This window comes from Ambystoma mexicanum, chromosome 2q (genome assembly GCF_040938575.1).
Source record: "Ambystoma mexicanum isolate Mex_15411 chromosome 2q, UKY_AmexF1_1, whole genome shotgun sequence".
Lineage (NCBI taxonomy): Eukaryota > Metazoa > Chordata > Amphibia > Caudata > Ambystomatidae > Ambystoma > Ambystoma mexicanum.
In genome coordinates this window covers 188,773,167-188,791,383 of record NC_090924.1, presented here as the reverse complement: position 1 = coordinate 188,791,383, position 18,217 = coordinate 188,773,167, and the positions used below count along the sequence as shown (strand labels likewise).

The following is an 18,217-nucleotide window of genomic DNA, read 5'->3' as shown; positions in this document are numbered from 1 at the left end:
GGAATGTTTCTCATGTGAAGATCCAGTAGAAAAGGCGTTTAATGCAAGGATGTGTGTTCAGAAAGTCATCCAGAGTGGGTGTCCCATGCTAACAGATCTAATGAGAGCAAAAAGAAATACGGAGGAAAGGAGACAGAAAAGAGGCTTCTTGGCTATACATCAAAAACATAATCATTAGATAAAAAAAATACTTTGCTATGAAATGGACCTCTATACATGTATAGTGCCATGCTCCAGCAAACAGACATATGAGACCACATACAAGAGATTCCTTGGGTGCTTTCACAAGACCGTTCGTGCAACAGCATAGGGCCACACGAATACCTGCGCCTAAGTTAGATATGTGACTCAACTTGACTAGTCAACAGGTCTCTCATGGTAGCAGCAGGTCCCTACTGTCACTGCTGTAATAAAAAGGGTTAAACAGGTATGCCAGGAACTGGACACAAAGTGCAGGTATTTTGAGTGAGTATTACACTGACCCTCCGGAGAGCAGCTGCACAGACCTCTTTAGTGATTCTTTCACCATTAACTTTTCCCCAACTCACTGACACCCCAGCCGGAGGCAAATGGAACAAACTGGAAGCCCCACTCCCAAGCACTGATGAGTCAACCCGTAAGACCCATGGCCCATTGGATGCCTGTATTGTAATTTTCTATGTGCAGCCCACATGGAAGGAACAGGATTCATAGTCTCCCTAAACTGCCTAAAACATTCTCCATGTCCCATGTCAGGCCCTTGGGAGCAATACAAAAGAAAATCTCCTGGATCAGCATCTTCGACCTTCGCAGAAGAGACACGTGCCAAAGAGCAGTGCCACGTTTTGGGTGTCTAGGCTCTCACCATAGACCACACCAAGCCCACACCCATGTGTTTCAACGGCATTCTCCCAATTGTACAATCAGTATTGTCTCCAGAGAGCACCCACGGGATTGACCTGAAGAAAGGTTGTGCATTAATGTACTAAAACAATGAATCCTGAGGAGGTAGTGTTTTTAGATGGCCGGAAATCTCTACAGCTTCTACAAGTCGGAGCAAGAGGTCCTCCAGGTTAAAGCACCTACGTGTAGCACATTTTGTCAGCCAAAAATGTAAAAGAGCAGCCTTTATGGAGCGCTCCGTTCGCCATCCTGTTAACACACCAACCACGGCTCCCTGGCACCAGCCACGTCATAGCCATGTCCACACAGCTCTTCCGATAGGCACTCCAAACACTGCCAGTTGTCTGCCCTTTGACCTCTGTAAAATGTCCCACGCTGACAGTGATGAAGACTCCATTATTCAGATCCCAAGCTACCTTCCAGCTAGTGTGGTAAGTCTTTGGTCCCAAATGTCCCTCCTCGTCAGGGGAAGGGAAGGCCAAGAGCAGCAGCCCAATGTTGATTATGACTTTGTTGGTTTCAGAACACACCTCCAAGATGACTAGGTCATAATCTCTGAAGGAGCAGAACTGCTTGGACCATGCAGCGCTGTTCCGGCTGAACTTGTTGATCACATAATCGAAGACAAGAATCAGCTGTTCCATGCTGAGATATTGGCCGTGCATGGTAGCACTGGCTTTCGTTGCCTTGAGGTTCCTTCCTCTCAGGTCGCTCACCACAAATGATAGCAACATCTTTTCGTCCTCGTACTCAGTCTCTTGCTCAGATAGTTCCACTGGCTCCAGGACGTAATGCAGCCTTGTGTAATTCACATACCCAGGCTCCACCTGTTCACTGTCCCCACAGGGCTCTAGTCTTGCTGGCTGGAGAGGCTAGAGTCCTGGCCAAAGTCCTGACCCTTCATGGGCACTCTTGCTTGAGCCACCAGCAGGTGCAGCACCATGACATAGGTTGCAGGAATGCAAAGAGAGCGAGCTCTCCAGAGGGGAGCTAGCAGGACTCTTACTAGCTTCTGTGTCCTGTACATGGTGTGGGAGCTTTCAGGGCAGCCAACGCCATACTTACTGTCCAGCACACCACCGCTTCATTAGTTCTGCGAAAAACATCAGCCACAGATTCCTTGGCCTTTACTATTGCCAGCAAAGGTTCTGCCAGCTTTGAACAGGTTTGTACATCGCAGGGCATGCAGGAGTAGACCTGGGGGTCTAGGCATCGGCAGCATTCCCTTCCAGCTTCCCTACAATATCTGTGGAACTGGTTGACAAACGGTTGGATGCGTATGGGTCTTCCGTTCGTATAAGACTTGTCAGCTTTCTCCACTGTCTGCCATTTACACATACACTGCACAGGCAACCAGGGAATAGCTGGTATTCAGGAGCACCACCTAGTCCTTGTTGAGCTGGAAAGCAGGCTGGAAAGTTGGGAATGTGTAGACCACCTGGTACTTGGTGTACAGGCAGTGAGCGTTGGTATCACTGGGATGGGCTTGTCCGGCCTCGCGACAGAGCAAGCCATGCATTGGAGGAGGCATGGCCACCATGCTGATGTATATGTCCCGATGGTTCTCACCGCTCATCATGTCCATCATCTTTCAATTGGGAGAAGTGTTGAATCCAAACACAATTATCTTGGAGGAGTCGGTGGGCCATTCACAAACAGTCAGGTAAAGATCGCTGTATATCTCCTCGTCCTGGAACAAACGCAACTGCCGCTCCAGCTTGAGCCTGCTGTGAATGTTGAACTGCCACAAGTACAGGTGATAGATGTAGAATGAGAAGGAGAAGTCATCATCTAGGACTTTGCTGGTGTAGGATAGGACATAGCGCCCACACTTGGAGAATCCCAGGAAGATGTGCCCTGCACGCAGGAAATCCTCAACAACAATGTTCTTCAGAGAGATAAACTCTAGGCAGCAGCTTCCGGAAGAGGCGGGGGGAGAGCTGTCAACTTATCCTTACCTGCTCCAGCTGCTTCAGCACGTTACCCCTGCGCCGGCACCGGTCCCAGGATTTCAGAGGAGGGGCCCCCACCCACCCCAGTCCCTTAGCAACACCAATGAGGGATGGTATGACCCAAACCAAAATCTGATTTCCTAAAAATCAAAACAGCCAGGACCTCCACACCCTTGTCAAATGGCAATCAGTCACACTGGTACACTGATGTTTTTTCACTTTTTTACTGCTAATGGTGTAAAAGCAAAAGGAAATATCGAGGCTGAGTACCACAAAAGGAAATGCACCAAACACAGGCTTATAAAGATTCACAGATCTTTATTCTACTGCGCAGTTTACAAAGAAACAAATTCAGATAGCTATTTGGCCCTCAGTACATCACAGTGAGTACCAGCCCTTCAGTGTGAGGAGTGAGAGGTACTGGACATCTGGACATTCGTACATTTATACAATTTAGTAATAATGTCCAGCCCCTCTGCAAGTTAATAATCTGTGGTCTAGAGTTTGTGCCGAGTTCACTTATGGCTCATACAACAATATGCACACGGATTACATTTGGTTTACATTACAAACAAGTTACAATGGCAAAGTGTATTACTGGATTAGCAGTAAGCCGTAGCACATATCCCTCCACAATGCAGTTCTGCCAGTGTCCACGCTCGACATTTACACAGTATTGTCTTCGATGTGTATTCACGGATGAGGCTTGTTAGCGCAGACAGTCCTTAGACCACAAGTCATGTACAGTACAAGGTCTCATTACCTAGTCTAAACATTCGGCCCGCGGACAGTCTAACCATTAACTTGGTGCAAAGGTCGGGAAGGCTTGGTTGCAAGTTGGAAACACAGTCCACCATTTTAGAACACAGAGTTACATATGAACAGAAATCAAAATGGCGGATGATCCTAAAATGGCGGCGAAATCGATCTAAAATCGGAACTTTGCAACGCGGTTTTCTTTGCAGAGTGATTGGGCTTAGGCCAATATATATTAGAAAGGGGGTACAATATGATTTCCCGTTTAACAGTGGAGCTGTCTACATTGGGGAGATATTTGTTGAATTATGTTTTTAAGTGATTGTTTTGTTTTGAGTACTGCAAATTGTTAAAAGGTTGTGCTATGCAGTCTGGCACAGGGTGTGCATGGGTAAAAACTCATAAATATAACTTGTGACCACAAAAACGATGCAGCATTTCCCTCCTCCTTTCAAGGCTAGAACAACTGATTCTGTGTAAATTGGGGCTACAGTTTTAGTTGTAGAATATTGCTGGTAAGCAAAGATTTGTTTATGGGAAGGCCAAACAAGCACATGCCCAGGGCCCCCACCCTGTGCACCTCTCCCCCGAATACACATTTCTTATGAATAAAAAAGAAAAAAAAAAAAACATGGTATTGTATAGTTCGCTGCTGTGTCTCGAACATAAGGTTTGGATTTTGTTGGCATCTAATGTCCAATATGATCATGTAATGTGATGAATTGTGTGTTCACCGTAGAACATAAAGTGTTACACCTTTCCAACGTTGGTCATGGTAACGTAAGAGAAGAATATGTGGTTCGATTCATCCTGACAAATTACCAAGAGTAAGAGATTCAGAGAATGCAAGCGTCTGCAGTCTAGTTGTTCCACGTTCCCTATGGACGTCTGCTCCGAGTCACGTGATTTCACCACGTTTTCAACAGAAACCTATGGCGAGTCACATGATTATATTTAAGCCGCAGAGACTGTCCTCACATTGCGTCGCTACTTTGGAAGACACTCCGTAAGTTCGTTTTCTAGACTTCTTACTTTCCTCTGCTGTACTAACCATTTACTGTATTAACCATTTCTTCTCACTTACTCTTTAGAATTCCTCTTCCGTGCCTGCGTTCAGGGAAGCTTCCACGTTACCCTTTACTCCCGGGTCTGACTACGCTCCCCGGTCCGCTTTCTACCAACACCCATGCAGAGCGTAGAGGAGATATAGCATCATTATCCACAGTGAGTCACCTTCCCTTCCCGTCCGATTTAGAGGCTTTCTTTTCTTGCCTCCTTTTTTAATCCCTTCTCCTATCTCAGGGAATCCAGGAGGATTCAGACTCCTGCACGCACACGCCACTTTGCCAAAAAAGAACTCTCCCCTTTGATCGCTTCTCAATAATCCTTGGAACTTCCAGTAAGCATTTGCACTTTCTTCTTGCTATTCCCTTGTCTTTCCCTAATTCCAGTACTCATCTGTCATTTCTTTATTCAGTAGACTCCATGCTGCAGACTCCACACGCTAGACGCCAACCTTCGGAAGCTCCGGTCATCCTCGCCTCTCAGGGTTTTCTTCCCCAGAGGGTTTCCCTGGGGTTCGTGCTTCTTCCTGCTGGTTGTTCAGTCCCAGTATTGGGAGGAGCAGGGGCCTCAGAGCAATTCTTGCGTTCTGCTTGCTGCGTCCAGACCAACCAGTTTCGACCAGGTTAGCGAGATTCCATTGATACTTCTCAGTGTATTAGTTGATATGTAATCGAACTAGCGGCAGTTGTAACATAAACTTTGTGAGTTCACTATATCACTACTGTCTAACATTTTCAATGGTCTTTGGGTAAATATGGAACACGCACAATAACTGAAGCAGAAATGCCTAATAATATGTTTGAGTGCCAGGCTGGTACAAAAGATAGCTCAGTGTGTTAAGTGCTTGTTGCAGACATCCAAGCTTATGCACCTGCTCTCATCTCAAGGCAGACTCAGCCATTCATCTCTCTGTGTTAATATATTTGAGTATATGAACATTGGTAATAGTAGCCCCTATTGTTCTACAAAACAACGTACCTGCACCAGAAGTGCTATTCATAAAAACAAATATGCCATCTGCATGGTGAAATTCAAGAGCATGGTGCCTCCAAGCCAGGGTCATAGAAATGGGCACACCCAGTGAACAGCATACTGCATTAGTCAGAATTTAGTTAGGTAGTCAAATTAGAGACGGTCAAAACGAAGTGTTTGGGTCCAAATCCCAGATTTGCCACTGGATAATACTTTGATCCTGGACAGATCATTTTATTTCACTGTAATTGGTGTAAAGATTTAGTTTCCCACATTTGAGATGCAAGGATAGCTCAGGGGCAACATGTTTGTCTTGAAAGCAAGACAATGCAGAGCAGCATAGGTTTGAATCCCTCCGTTTTAAGCGTGTTACAAAAGATTGATTAATTGTTTAGCCAATTGCTTGCTCTTTTTCTATGTTGTCCATTTAAGCAGAACTGATTTTAGACGGTTGGAGCCAAGAAAATGTTACATGACTCTTAAAGCTCTTGTTTGTCATGACTTATTTTCAAGTCAGCTTATTTAGCTCAAACCAATTTCCTTTTATCTACAATTTCAAATGTTGTTCTTCTCATCATGACGGTCAATCTGTGTCCAAAAATGACTAGTATGCATAACATCTATGGTCAGTGTTATGATGCTTTCCTGGGGCGAAAGGTGTGCTCTATAAATTGACATGCATTATCTTATCACACCATTCTTTTGTTGGGTGCATTTAAATAGTTCAAATGCTGTAGTAAAACCCACATACATTTTTTTAGGCTCACATTACTTAGTTTTCTGGAACTTGTAGACTTCTATTTATGATGGAGCAAATAAAGGTTCAATAATTCACCTTTTGTTAAATATGTATTGTTAAAGATTTACTACTGGCATATGGTCATGCTGCTTTATTATATGATTTGTATAGCTTAGTTGTTCGATCTACAAAATAATAAATTATTTTAGTCCGTGAAAGTCAAACATTCACACTATAATTGCACCTTGCTTTATGATAAGAATTGGGCAACAATGTGAGCCCAAAACCCAGCTTCACTAATTTGATAAAGTGCTTATTCCTGATACACTCATTTAACATCAAAGTCTCAAACGTGTAAAAACTGCTGGTCCCTAAACATTTCAAATTTGACAGCCTGTAAGCGTGATCTAGCTCTCAGGGTATGCTCTGCACCAAACCTCATTCATGGTTCAACAAGCTATAGTATTTGTTCATAATAACAGGGACCATTGACACTTTGTCTTTTTTCACTCACAGCAACACCTTGAGAGGGTCTACTTGTGAGGGTCTGATCATTGGGTGGCCAGTATGTTCTGGGTGGTTGTTGTCTATATGTCCATCAACATTTACATTACTTGCTCTTGGGTTATCACTACTGTCTTGGTTGTTATATACTCCCTGGCCATTGCGCTATTTACTTCTCTGGGACAGTTTGGATCCGATGTCTTTCCTTTGTACATTTTCACTTCTTGGGTATGATACCAAACAGAACGTCCCTCAACCCTTATCACCCTGTCAGTCACTGCCTCCTCAGTGTCGGGTCAAGTGAAGCGTGGTTCTTCAGGAGGACTTGATCCCCCTTTTTAATATGCTGCTCCTTTTCTGTGTCTTGGGTGCTGTCGTCTTCTTGCATGCCATCTTCCACTTCCCCTTGTGTCCATTGTATCTGTCGAGAGATAAAAGAGGTGCTAGAAACAAGTGAATTGACGTAATTGTACATCTCTGTGCCAAACACTTCTGCAACCCTTTCGCAATCCCTAATAGCCCTAGTAGGTAGTGCTAGGGGGAGGCACATGTGGTGTCCCATCATCACCTTTTGGGGTATGTGGCCGGAGCCGGGCTTATTCCTTTGCTCGAAACAGGGCTAGGGGTAAGCAATGCAATCAATTCCTCTTGGTGCTCTGCAGAATTTTGGCTATGCTTTCCTTCAGTAAGCTGTTGAGGTGATCACATACGCCATTAGCCTGTGGGTGGTACGCACATGCACATTTATGGTTGATCCCTAACAAGAGCAGAACCTCACAAACCCTCCACCTCAGGGATACCTCTCGGACCAGAAATGTTGCTGCCCTCAAGGGCGTCAGCATGGGAACAAGGCCCTGCCTCAATCCATCTTGAGAAGGGACACACTACCACTTGCATTTACCGGTATCCTTGACACACAAGGATCATATCCACGTAATCGACGTTGAGGTGTAAAAATGGACCTTCAGGCCGGGGAATTACTCCTGTTATTACCCTGAAGGTATGCCCTGCTGTGAATTGTTGTCATGTCAAGCAGCTACTTATGAAATTTGAAACCTGTGCATTTAAGTCGGGACAGAACCATTATTCCCTAATATGTGCTGCAACGACTTCCTTCCCTGTGTGTGCGGGATCCTGCAGTTGAGAGAGAGCTGTGTTTAGTAGTGCACGGGGCATCACTACCTTGCCAGTGTTGTTTTGATGCCATAATGCATTGGTAGGGGACATTGGACATCCTCTTTTTACCCATAGTTCCTTTTGCTCTACGGGTGCGGCTGCCTGTAACTCCATACTTTTTGTTTCAGGTAAGTGGTTGTACCCGTCAGCCATCAACATCATCCTTACCCTTCCCCTCTCTTTTCTATTTCCTGGTATATCCCACATTTCTCCAAAATATGACGCATATTTTGCATGGTAGTCTGCTGCTTCCTTTCCATTCAATATTGTGTCATCTCTGTTGGAGTGCGGTTGGCACTTCACTAGGGCTAACTGTTCTGGACATATGATTACCTCTATCAATTCTCCCAGGAGCAGGGCATGTTTTACTGGGGTCCCATCCGCCCTCCTGAACCCCCGTGTTACCCACCTTCATAGTCCAGAATGTACGGTTGAGGTGATGTAGGCGCTATCAGAATAGATAGTTACCCTTTTCTCTTTGCATTCTTTTAATGCTAATATTAGGTCCACTAACTCTGCTGCCTGTGCTGAGTAATGTGGGGGTAATCGGACACTCTTAACCACTTCACCCGTCCAATCTTCTCTCAATCTTACCACTGCTGCACCTGTCCTTCTGATACTATCACCTTGATCAATTGTTGACGAACCATCAATATCCAATACCTCTCCCCCCTCAAGTGCATCCTCTTCCACCTTTCTGGTTTCTGTATATAGCTCAATAACTTTGGTGCAATCATGCCCGTGTTCACTCGCCTTGTATTTTTATGCTAGGAACTGTGCGAGGTTCACATTTTTGCAGCAAACTATCTTTAACTCGGGGCATAACAGAATAATCTTGTACCCTTTTGCTCTTTGTGTTGTCTGTGTGCTTTTTAGTTTATGCAGTATTGCAAACAGGGCATGTTCAACATAGAGAGTTGTGGAGCACCCCATAGTTATTGATGACGCCTTTTCTACCACAAATGCTTTAGAAGCCAGATGTTGTTGACATGGGAAATGCCCTAGTATTACTGTATCTAGTTGTCCACTGTAGTACGCTATTGGCTTGTGACCCATGCTTGTCCTTTGCGTCAGTACTGCTTTCATGATCAATTCATCTGAGTGGGAAAATATGAAAAATTCTTTATTATAATCGGGTGTCCCTAAAACCAGTGCTGTAGATATGGCTTCCTTGAGCTCCTGAAATGCCTGAAATGTCATTTCCCTTGTCCAACACAACTGTTGTGTTCTCCTCTGGGCCTCCTTTAGTGCCTCGAGAAGAGGACATGTATATGTATTGTGGTCAAAGACCCAGTCCCTACAGTAGTTACATAACCCGAGCAATAGTTGTAGTTCCCTCACTTTTTCGCTCTGCTGGGCGCTATGCGCTTGCCATTTCTCGAGATCTCCTGGCCCAGATACAGTACTTCTCTCTGGCCGTACTGCAACTTCACTTTGTCTACCTTGCATCCTTTCTCGGCCAGCACAGTAAGCATGTGCATTGAATCCTCTCTACATTCTTCCTCAGTGATGCTGCAGATAAGGATGTCATCCACATATGTACTTTACTGTACTCTTTGTTTGCACGTTCGCTAAGTCCATTTGTATTATTCTGTTAAAGGTGGTGGGTGACTCGCAATACCCTTGGGGGAGCCTTGTGTGTTTCCATTTCTGGTTGCAATACATAAATCTTGTCAAATCTTGGGAGTCTGGGTGCAAAGGTATTGAGAAAAACGCATTCTTGAGGTCAATGACCATAAAACACGTTCATTTGGCCGGGATACTGCATAGTATCATTGCCGGGGTGGCTGCAACTGGGTAATCTGCTTCTACAATACGTTTAAGTGGTTGTAAATCCTGTATAAAACGCCATGACCCCCATTCTCCTTCTGAACAGGGTACACTGCAGTGTTGCATGGAGACTCTGATGGCACTACGATACCTCTATCAACCAGGGCACTATTGTCTCAAACATACCTTCTTCTGTTTCTTTAGTTAGGGGGTATTGCCGCGCCCTTGGTAATATTGCTCCTGATTTCAGTTTTATCTTCACCCCTCCTATGCTTTTTATGCACCCGACGTTATACGGGCTGGTGGTCCACAGTGTCTTAGGAACCTTTGCTAGATCTTCCACACAGAAGGGAGGCGGAGCCTCTACACCCATTGCCATTTTCTGCGCGACCTCTCTGTTAATGCGTAACCACATGTACACGCTCATTCCCAACATTATTTCACTCTTCCCTTTCTCCTAAGAGAACAGCTCCTCGTCTGACACTTGTTAACCTACACCCTTCTGCTATTGCTATTATTGCCCTCCAAACCTTCCCTTCATTATCTAGCGCATGCACAGCTACCCAGTCTTCCCGGGCCATGATGCCTTCTATATCTAGTGATATGAAGGCCCCTTCTTTTTCATCTTGCTGGCTGCACTACCACAGTTTGCCTCAATTTTCAATGTATTTTATTTATCTGTGCTCCTCGGCTTCTGCACTTTCCGCTCTCCCCCTTCCATGCACTTTTTCCCTTTTCCCTTTCCCATGCACTGGCACGTTCTCAATGTCACAGGGCCTAGTAAGATCGTTTTTATGTTGTGCTGTGTTCTCCCTTGTTCCCCTCCCTTGCCTAGTCGCGCTCTGAAACACTTGTGTACGAGCGCAATACAAATAAAATATCATATCATATCATATCAGCAGGTGTCTCTGGCATGAAGAGGTACTCACCAGGCCGCCTCCATACCTTCCCTCCGATCCCTGGTAGCCACGCTAGTGCCATGTCTGTCCCATATTGGAAGATCTCTGTGTCCTCTGGCTCCCCACTCTGTGCACACTAGCCACAGTATGCCTGGAGTATGTTTCTCGCTGTGAGCATGTTAATGCCTGGTGTGGAGCAAATTATACCCTTGTCAGTAAAGGAAATGGTCATTGTTCAATCTGCTCATTATGTCGCGCCCCAAAATGTTCACAGGTGCGTGCTTGGAATAAAGTAAAAGTAGTGAAAGGTTGTGATCGCCAATGGATAAGGAGATATTATCAGTAAATGGAACCAACTCTCGAGCCACAGAGAATCCTTGAATGTTCATGGCATCGCCTGACAATTTATATTTCCCCTCCCTTATGCATGACCTAGTTGCCCCAGTGTCAACCAGAAAGGAAAACATTTTGTCACCTATTGCCACCCGTAAACAGGGCTCTCCTGTATACATCAGGTTCGTCTGTGGGCTGTCCTATTGGGGGTACAATGACTGTCCGTTCCCAGTATAAGGGTTGTGTCCAACTAGCGTTACCCCACCCATTCTTGTCACGGGCACCATTGCCACTGTGTCCACGTTTTTAGGGGGATCATCTTGTATCTGAGTCAGTTGCTGCACTGGTTGTGTATGTTGCGGTTGTAGTTGCTGTTGCTGTGGTGTCTGTAAGTGTTGTGTCAGCATTGTTGTTGTACTTGGGCCTGAAGTAAATGTGGTTGTGGTGTAGCTGGGGTGGGCCCATCTATCTATCATCGTACATTTAATACCCACCCTGTCCTCCCTGGTTATTCTGCTGTCCTTGTTCGCCCCATCCTTCTTCTACATGACCGGGAGATATGCCCCAATTGCCCACCAACTTCTTCAGTTGTCTTTGCACCGGCTCTGGCAACCCCTCTATCAAGATATGATGAAAGATTGCTATCGTGCTATCCCACGGCTCCTGAGTTTCCAGGCGCCAAAGCTCTTGAATTTCCTGAATGTAGCTAACAGGATCCTCATCGTAGCACATCGTCACGCATCTTGCGTGACGTGATAGCTCCAATGTCTGATGCATCGGGGTATTGCGTCCACAGTGCCTGCCATATTGCATGCCTGCAGTTTACAAATGGTGCCCCGTCGTGTGCGGTGTTGTGAATGGTTAACCCCGGGAAGCCTGCCCTCTTCCATATGTCATCTGCCTCATCACCTAGTATGGAGACTAGGAGCTTCTTAAAATCACCCACCACTACCCTGTGTCCGCTGTTAATTTCTCCATTTCATATTTCAATTCCCCCCCCTCCACTTAAGGAGGGTAGTCTCAATCTGATGTTTTCCCTGTCAGCATGCTTCCAGGGTATATACTGTGCCCTTGTCCCACCCCTCTATAGCAGGGGCATCTGTGAACATGCAGCCCTCTCTTCTGGTGTGTGTTGGTACTGGGCACCTGAATGGATCACTGCTCATCCTCCGCCCCTGTGCTCGTATCCATTTTCTGTATTGAGTGTGTTCTGCTCCATGTCGTAGTGAGCCCCCCCCGTAAGGATGCATTTTCCTTGGTTAGTGCTGCCGTCGCCGCTTCGCTCCTGAGCACTGGGAGGCACCGAAGCCTGCTTATGTATAGTGTCTGCGCAGTCACCCCTTGCTCTGTGTGTCTAGTCGTACTATCTACATGTTTTTCTCCTTCTCTTTCCTCCTGCGTTTTGCACTCCCATGACATTCCCGTGCCTGTCGTGTTATGTAAAGTTTGCGGGGCCTTTCCCACCCCTCGTCTGTTATTTTATCTTCTTATTTATCATCTTCCTCCTCACTACAGAACCCATCAGAAAAGGTCAGTCTAGGTACCTGGGCGAAACGTGTGGTCAATGTTTCAGGATCGATATTCGTAAACCTACATGCACCCTCTTCCTCTCGTACCCCCGAGGATACTACCTGACTAGCCGCCGCACGTGTCTTAGATGTACTCGCCCCATCTTCCATGCACTCATTACTCACCCGCTCATCTCGTTGCCCCTCCCTGCACTCTTCATCACATGCTTTTCCTGGCTAATTCTTCCTTTATTGCATCCCTCACCCTTTTAAGAGCCCGCTCCTTTTCATCATGCTTCCGAGTTATTCTTGCCAAATGTTTGTGCCCTCTCCGACTTACACGTGCAAGAAAGTAAAACAGACACACCCCAGGCGGGGAATAAGGCAAAGAGAGCTGGCTGCGAGAGTCCAAGGAAAAGTTTATCTAGATCTCTGAGAGCGCTCTGGCAAAATTAATGTTACAGTACATTATATAGGCACACTGACATTTCTAACATATGATGCTACGTTGGACCCGGATTGGTCAGCCAGGGTGGTGTCTTAGGTGTGGGCATCATCTCTTCCTCCTGGTTGGTTGCTTGGTTGGTGAGAGGATGGACGTCAGATATCTGTGCTCCGAATGGGTGAAGGTCAGGTGGCCGTGAAGTAGGGTGGTCACTATCTAAGCTAATGAATACATTCTAAATTATGCATGCACTAAATAATGGTTGATCAAAAGACCCTCAGTAGTCTATCATGTCACTATACGATTCACACAGGTGTCTATATCATCTATAACATTTGGGTTATACAGGTCACAGGTTTAAGGGTCTTGACCACTATAATACTCTCATTGAACTGTGGGGTTAGTCTCACAAGAATCTCAGGTATGTGGCATTTGTTAGTATTAGGCACGGTATACTGCAGCAGGGGTCTAATGTTAGTTGGGGGTCTGTTGGGTGGGCCTCATAGCATGGTCAGCGGTCTGGCACATGAAAGGATAATCTTGCAGGGACACAGGGTTAGAATGGCAGTAAGTTTCCATTGGCGAGGGTGCGGGGGCAAGGACACGTTTGTGGAGATGAACGAGCTATGTGCTCAGTTCATGCTGGTTCACATGCAGGACAGTGATCTCAGAGGAAGACTGATGTGATACATTTATTAGTTGTTGCAAATAGCTCTGGCTTCAGCGTGAGAATGGAGCCGCAGAGTTTTCCAGTCAGAGTGGGAACAAAGGTGGGGGCCATGTGCTCTGTGTGCCTGATCGCAGTGAGGAGAGGGAGAGAAGCGTTTTGGACTATCGCAGTGAGACCTGGTCACCAAGATGGAGTCGAAAGGGGGCACAAAAGATGGTTGCCCTATGTCCTGCTCAGTGGTCCCAGCTACACGAAAGTCAACAAAAGTTAAATTCGCATAAGGGCAAAGGGCGAACCCACCACTGGAGGCACTTGGTCTGAGCTTTGTACTGAGAAGTGAAGGCAGAGAGGGGCCTGCTGGCCCCTCGCTCCCACACACAACCTCAACTCCTTCAATTTCCCTTCTTCATACTTACTTGTCTCCTGCAACAGGATCTTTTTACTCCAAAACGTCATCTCCCTTTCCACATCCTGCTCTCTTTCCCTTTCCATCTCTTCTTCTGCCTTTCCCAACCCTGCTACCCTCCTTACCAAGTCTGCATCTCTCTCTGCACCCTCTTCTCGTTCCTTCTCTAACACCTTCCATCAATCCTTCCTTACCTGTTCCTGTAATTCCAATTCCTTAAGTGTCATCACCTTTCGATCCCTCATCTCTTCCTCCCATTTCTGTTTCACATGTCCCTGCTGCTACTCCGTACTTACCACGTGCGTCCCCTTCCTCTTACATCCTCATCCTAGTTCTAACTCCTCAATTGCCCTTGCTGCACCTCTGCCACACCCATTGTTACCCCCTGTAGTTTTAGCAATACCTGCGCCACCACCCATTTGTCTGGCCCTATTCCCGCAAACTCAGTTTTCATGCGCTGCAGCCCCTCCTCATCACAGCTTGCATTATCTGCCTCTTACCCCCTCCCATGCTGCGGGGCACGTGTATCTTTGGAGAATATGGGGTGGTTTGTATGTGGGAATTGAATATCCTTCTGTGGCTTTTAATTCTCACGGCTCTTTAGCCTCCTCTAATTCTCGTAAAGGATATAAGCCCTGCTCCTCCTCCTCCATGTCATCGGAGGTAACGCTGGGTGGTGCTGGAGGTGGCGTGCAAGAGTCCATGCCCTCCTTCTTCACCCCCCCGCAAACTTTCAGCCTGGATCATACGCCATAAACCGCATAGATCCACCCGATTTGTTGACGTCTTTCCCTTGTATGTGGTCTGTATGTGGGTCAGTAGTGATTGCAGCATGTCTGGGGAGAAACTGTAGTTAGGCGGCCAAGTCATTAGTACCTTCCCTTCTGTACCTTTGGACCACTGGGCACTGTACTTTATTATCTTGTCTCTATATAGGGGTAAGGTGAGAAATATGTGCTGAATGGGGGTCTGCACTACTCCCGACCCACTTTACATTTTCCCCGTTCTTCGTCTGTAGGACACAAAACCGGATTGTGTTTTACCTGACCCCTAATTGAGGATTTCATCACTCTGCTGCTAATGCAAAGAGGAAGAAAATAGTTGGTTATACAATGAAATGTACATATATGTATAGTTTTCTTTATTTTCTCCTTTCCAAGCCTCCGCTGCTCCGTACCTTATTCAGCATACCCTTGCACTGCTCTGCCTCCGCCAGAGCTGCCGTGGGTTTGCACACACCATCTCAATTCTGCGCAGGCACCTTCCGTGCTCTGCCACTTGTTCACCTGTCTAAAAATCCAGAAAACACCAATTCGCTAGCCCTCCACCGAGCCTCAAGAATGTAATAGCCTATAGGTGACCCTTTTATCTCTCATAGCTGAGCTGCACCCGTTGCGTTGCCTAACAAATGATACGTCTCACGTCGGGGAGACTTAACCATTAGCTACCTTCCGTACTAGACCGCCTCAGCTAATCTCTACAGGAAAACCGTCATCTATTTGTCAAACTAAAATATCCAACTCATAGGGATCCACACCATCTACTTTTCATTCACGATCCAAGTATGTTGAACAACCGATACTATACAGGCATGACAGACCGTCACTATGCAACCTGAACACACAGAACTCTACACTCCCTTACACCCATTCACACTACAAGTCATCCTCCCTTCTCCCCCCTTCTACACAACTCTTCCCCACCCACACAATTAGGTTGCTCATTGCGTGGACCACACTTATGTTTTTACACGCCTGCCAGTGCCGCTCGGCTGCTGACTCCCCTCCTTTGGCTCGCCTCGCTCCCTCTGAACTGCGTGGATAACTCGCCAATCACGGGCGGGATCATTTGAAGTTGGCTCCCGATGACCAATTCTGCTGGTTGCACGCGCTGGTATTCTCGCAATTCCCATGAGGGTCCTGCAGTTCGCAGAGGTCCCGCGTCAGAGGAGGCAGCACCTGGCCGAGCTGACATCACAAACGATCTCGCTGGGGCTTCCAACTTGTTAGGGTAATTTCTGGGGCTGGCAGAGCCATGCCAAGGGTCCACAGACTCCTAGTTCGCGGAGGGCCCTAACTCCCTCCCAGGTCCCAAGAAGTCGAGGTCCACACAAGGAGCAATAGTTCACTGTGGTTTATTATACAAAACACACAGGGATCACAGGCCAAAAGAATCCAGGCACATCTCGCCGACCTCTGGCTCGCAGGCCAATATTGTTCCCTCATGACGCAATAACCTCTGTCACTTTGCTACCTCCCAGCAGAAACCTATCAGGGTTCTGGATTGGTCCTATAGTGGTAGGGTCCATGTAGAATCCTATACCCAGGGTTATGATTTGGCAGTTCTGTGTCAGGTGGTGCACTTGGATCAGCCCCGAAAATTGTTACTACGTGAAGGTTACACAGTCAGGCCTAATGATTGGTTGACAACCTTCATCGTCATCCCTCAAAATTCAGCACCCTGATTGGTCAGGCTGTGGGCCCCCAAGTCTGGGACAAACTCTGTTCCCAGCACGTGAGACACCTGTTCCTTGTGCCTGTCTACTATGTTTCAGCAATTTGGAACTATGTTTCTGCGTGCTACAATAGTATGAAAGCAACTAATGCCATGAGAGCGCCCCGTTCCTAGCGAGCATAGTATCTGAAGGTAACTCTTATGTTGCAAGCTGCTGTCTTCCGCGGGACGACTAATCGTTCCCAGTCTCTGAGCCATGGCCCGTTGTCAGCTTGGCCGAGTCACGTGATTGAGGTCCACTCTTGCAAGCCTAATTACTCGAATTAAGGTGCATTCTACTGGGAATGTTCATTGTTGCTGTCAATGTTACCTTAGCTCGAGGATACAGAATGTGGAGTTGCAACATTGTGACCTTGCCAGTCTAAGCTCTTGCCAGGGTTTGCTCTGTTAGCATAGTACGTTGCATCTGGAAACTCACTGAGCCCATCAGCCCTCCCATAGTCTCATGGGCCTGCTCTTGCTTCCATAATGTCCATAAGTTAGTGAGTGCTTGCGGTTGGTCAGGTCTCTGAGCTATTCCGGTCCTTCCATAAGGTTAGTTGCATCTGAGAATCTGCAAGCGTATACATAAGTTCTTGATGCTTCTTGCGTTTCTGCGGTTCTGGAGCAAGCCTAATGAATAGAAATAATAACCGTGCTGATGGTGTATGTGTCACAGTCCTCTATATCACGAACTATATATTTTCTTCATGTAGACTGGTGTTTGTATAAGTAAGTTGAATGGATATGCGCGTGTGCTTCATGTCTAACGCGGCTACGTCATCATGATGTCTCTAACAACCTGCATTATTGTAACGAAAATGGGTTCAGTATCAGTAAAACGCAGCTAAAGAGAGCTGCTAACAGGAAAATAACTCAGAAACTACGTTTCCCATGAGCCTCTTTTCAGTTGTTGCCAGGTGTGTGTAATTAGGAGAGCACTTAAGCCTCTCCCCGGCCTGTGTTGCTTGTTGGTGATTTTCGTATGCAGGCACGGGCCGGAGGAGGTTGGCGTTCACGTTCATGCGGAAGCTTTTCGGGAAGTGCGGGCCTGGTTGTGAAAGCAGGCTACTGACTCTATTACGAGGGGTTAGCGCAGGCACGCTATCGGTGTCGCGGGTGGGGCCCGGGTGGAAAAGGGGGCTCATCTCACACACGGCCTCTCGGAGAGGCACACACGCCGGTGGGGCTGCCAACGCTGTACTAAGCATTGCCTGGGAGCTGGCATGCCCTCGAGGCCTCAGTTAAGTGGAATACTTGTGTGTTTAAAACATAATGTGCATGTATGTTTTCAAGTGTGGTCTCACTGTGTTCTTCCCTAATTTGCATAAACTATGCTACGTTGTGCTTGTGAGAGAGTAAATAGGGACTAACCAGGAAAGCACGTACATGGGCAACTCGAGTGAATACAGACTCTTGTGGGCTAACTCCTGCCCGCAGTTTTGAGGCTCAAAAAACAGCACAAGCTGATTGAATTTTGTCACGAGGAAAAGGAGGTTGTTGGCTTGTTCGTGGCTGCTTGCTTTTGTTTGTAAATGTTTGTTATCAAGTCCGTTCTGGTCATAATTATGTATCTGTGGGTGGTCACGGCAGGAGAGAAATTATGTTATGCATATGCCCACTGAGCTCAAGTGATATGCTGTGATA

At 46.6% G+C, this 18,217-nt stretch overlaps 1 pseudogene; it reads right to left on the bottom strand.

Moving 5' to 3' along the window:
* Positions 1-1,061: 1,061 nt before the first annotated feature.
* Positions 1,062-11,780, bottom strand: LOC138568683 (DDB1- and CUL4-associated factor 15-like; annotated as a pseudogene).
* Positions 11,781-18,217: the final 6,437 nt, after the last annotated feature.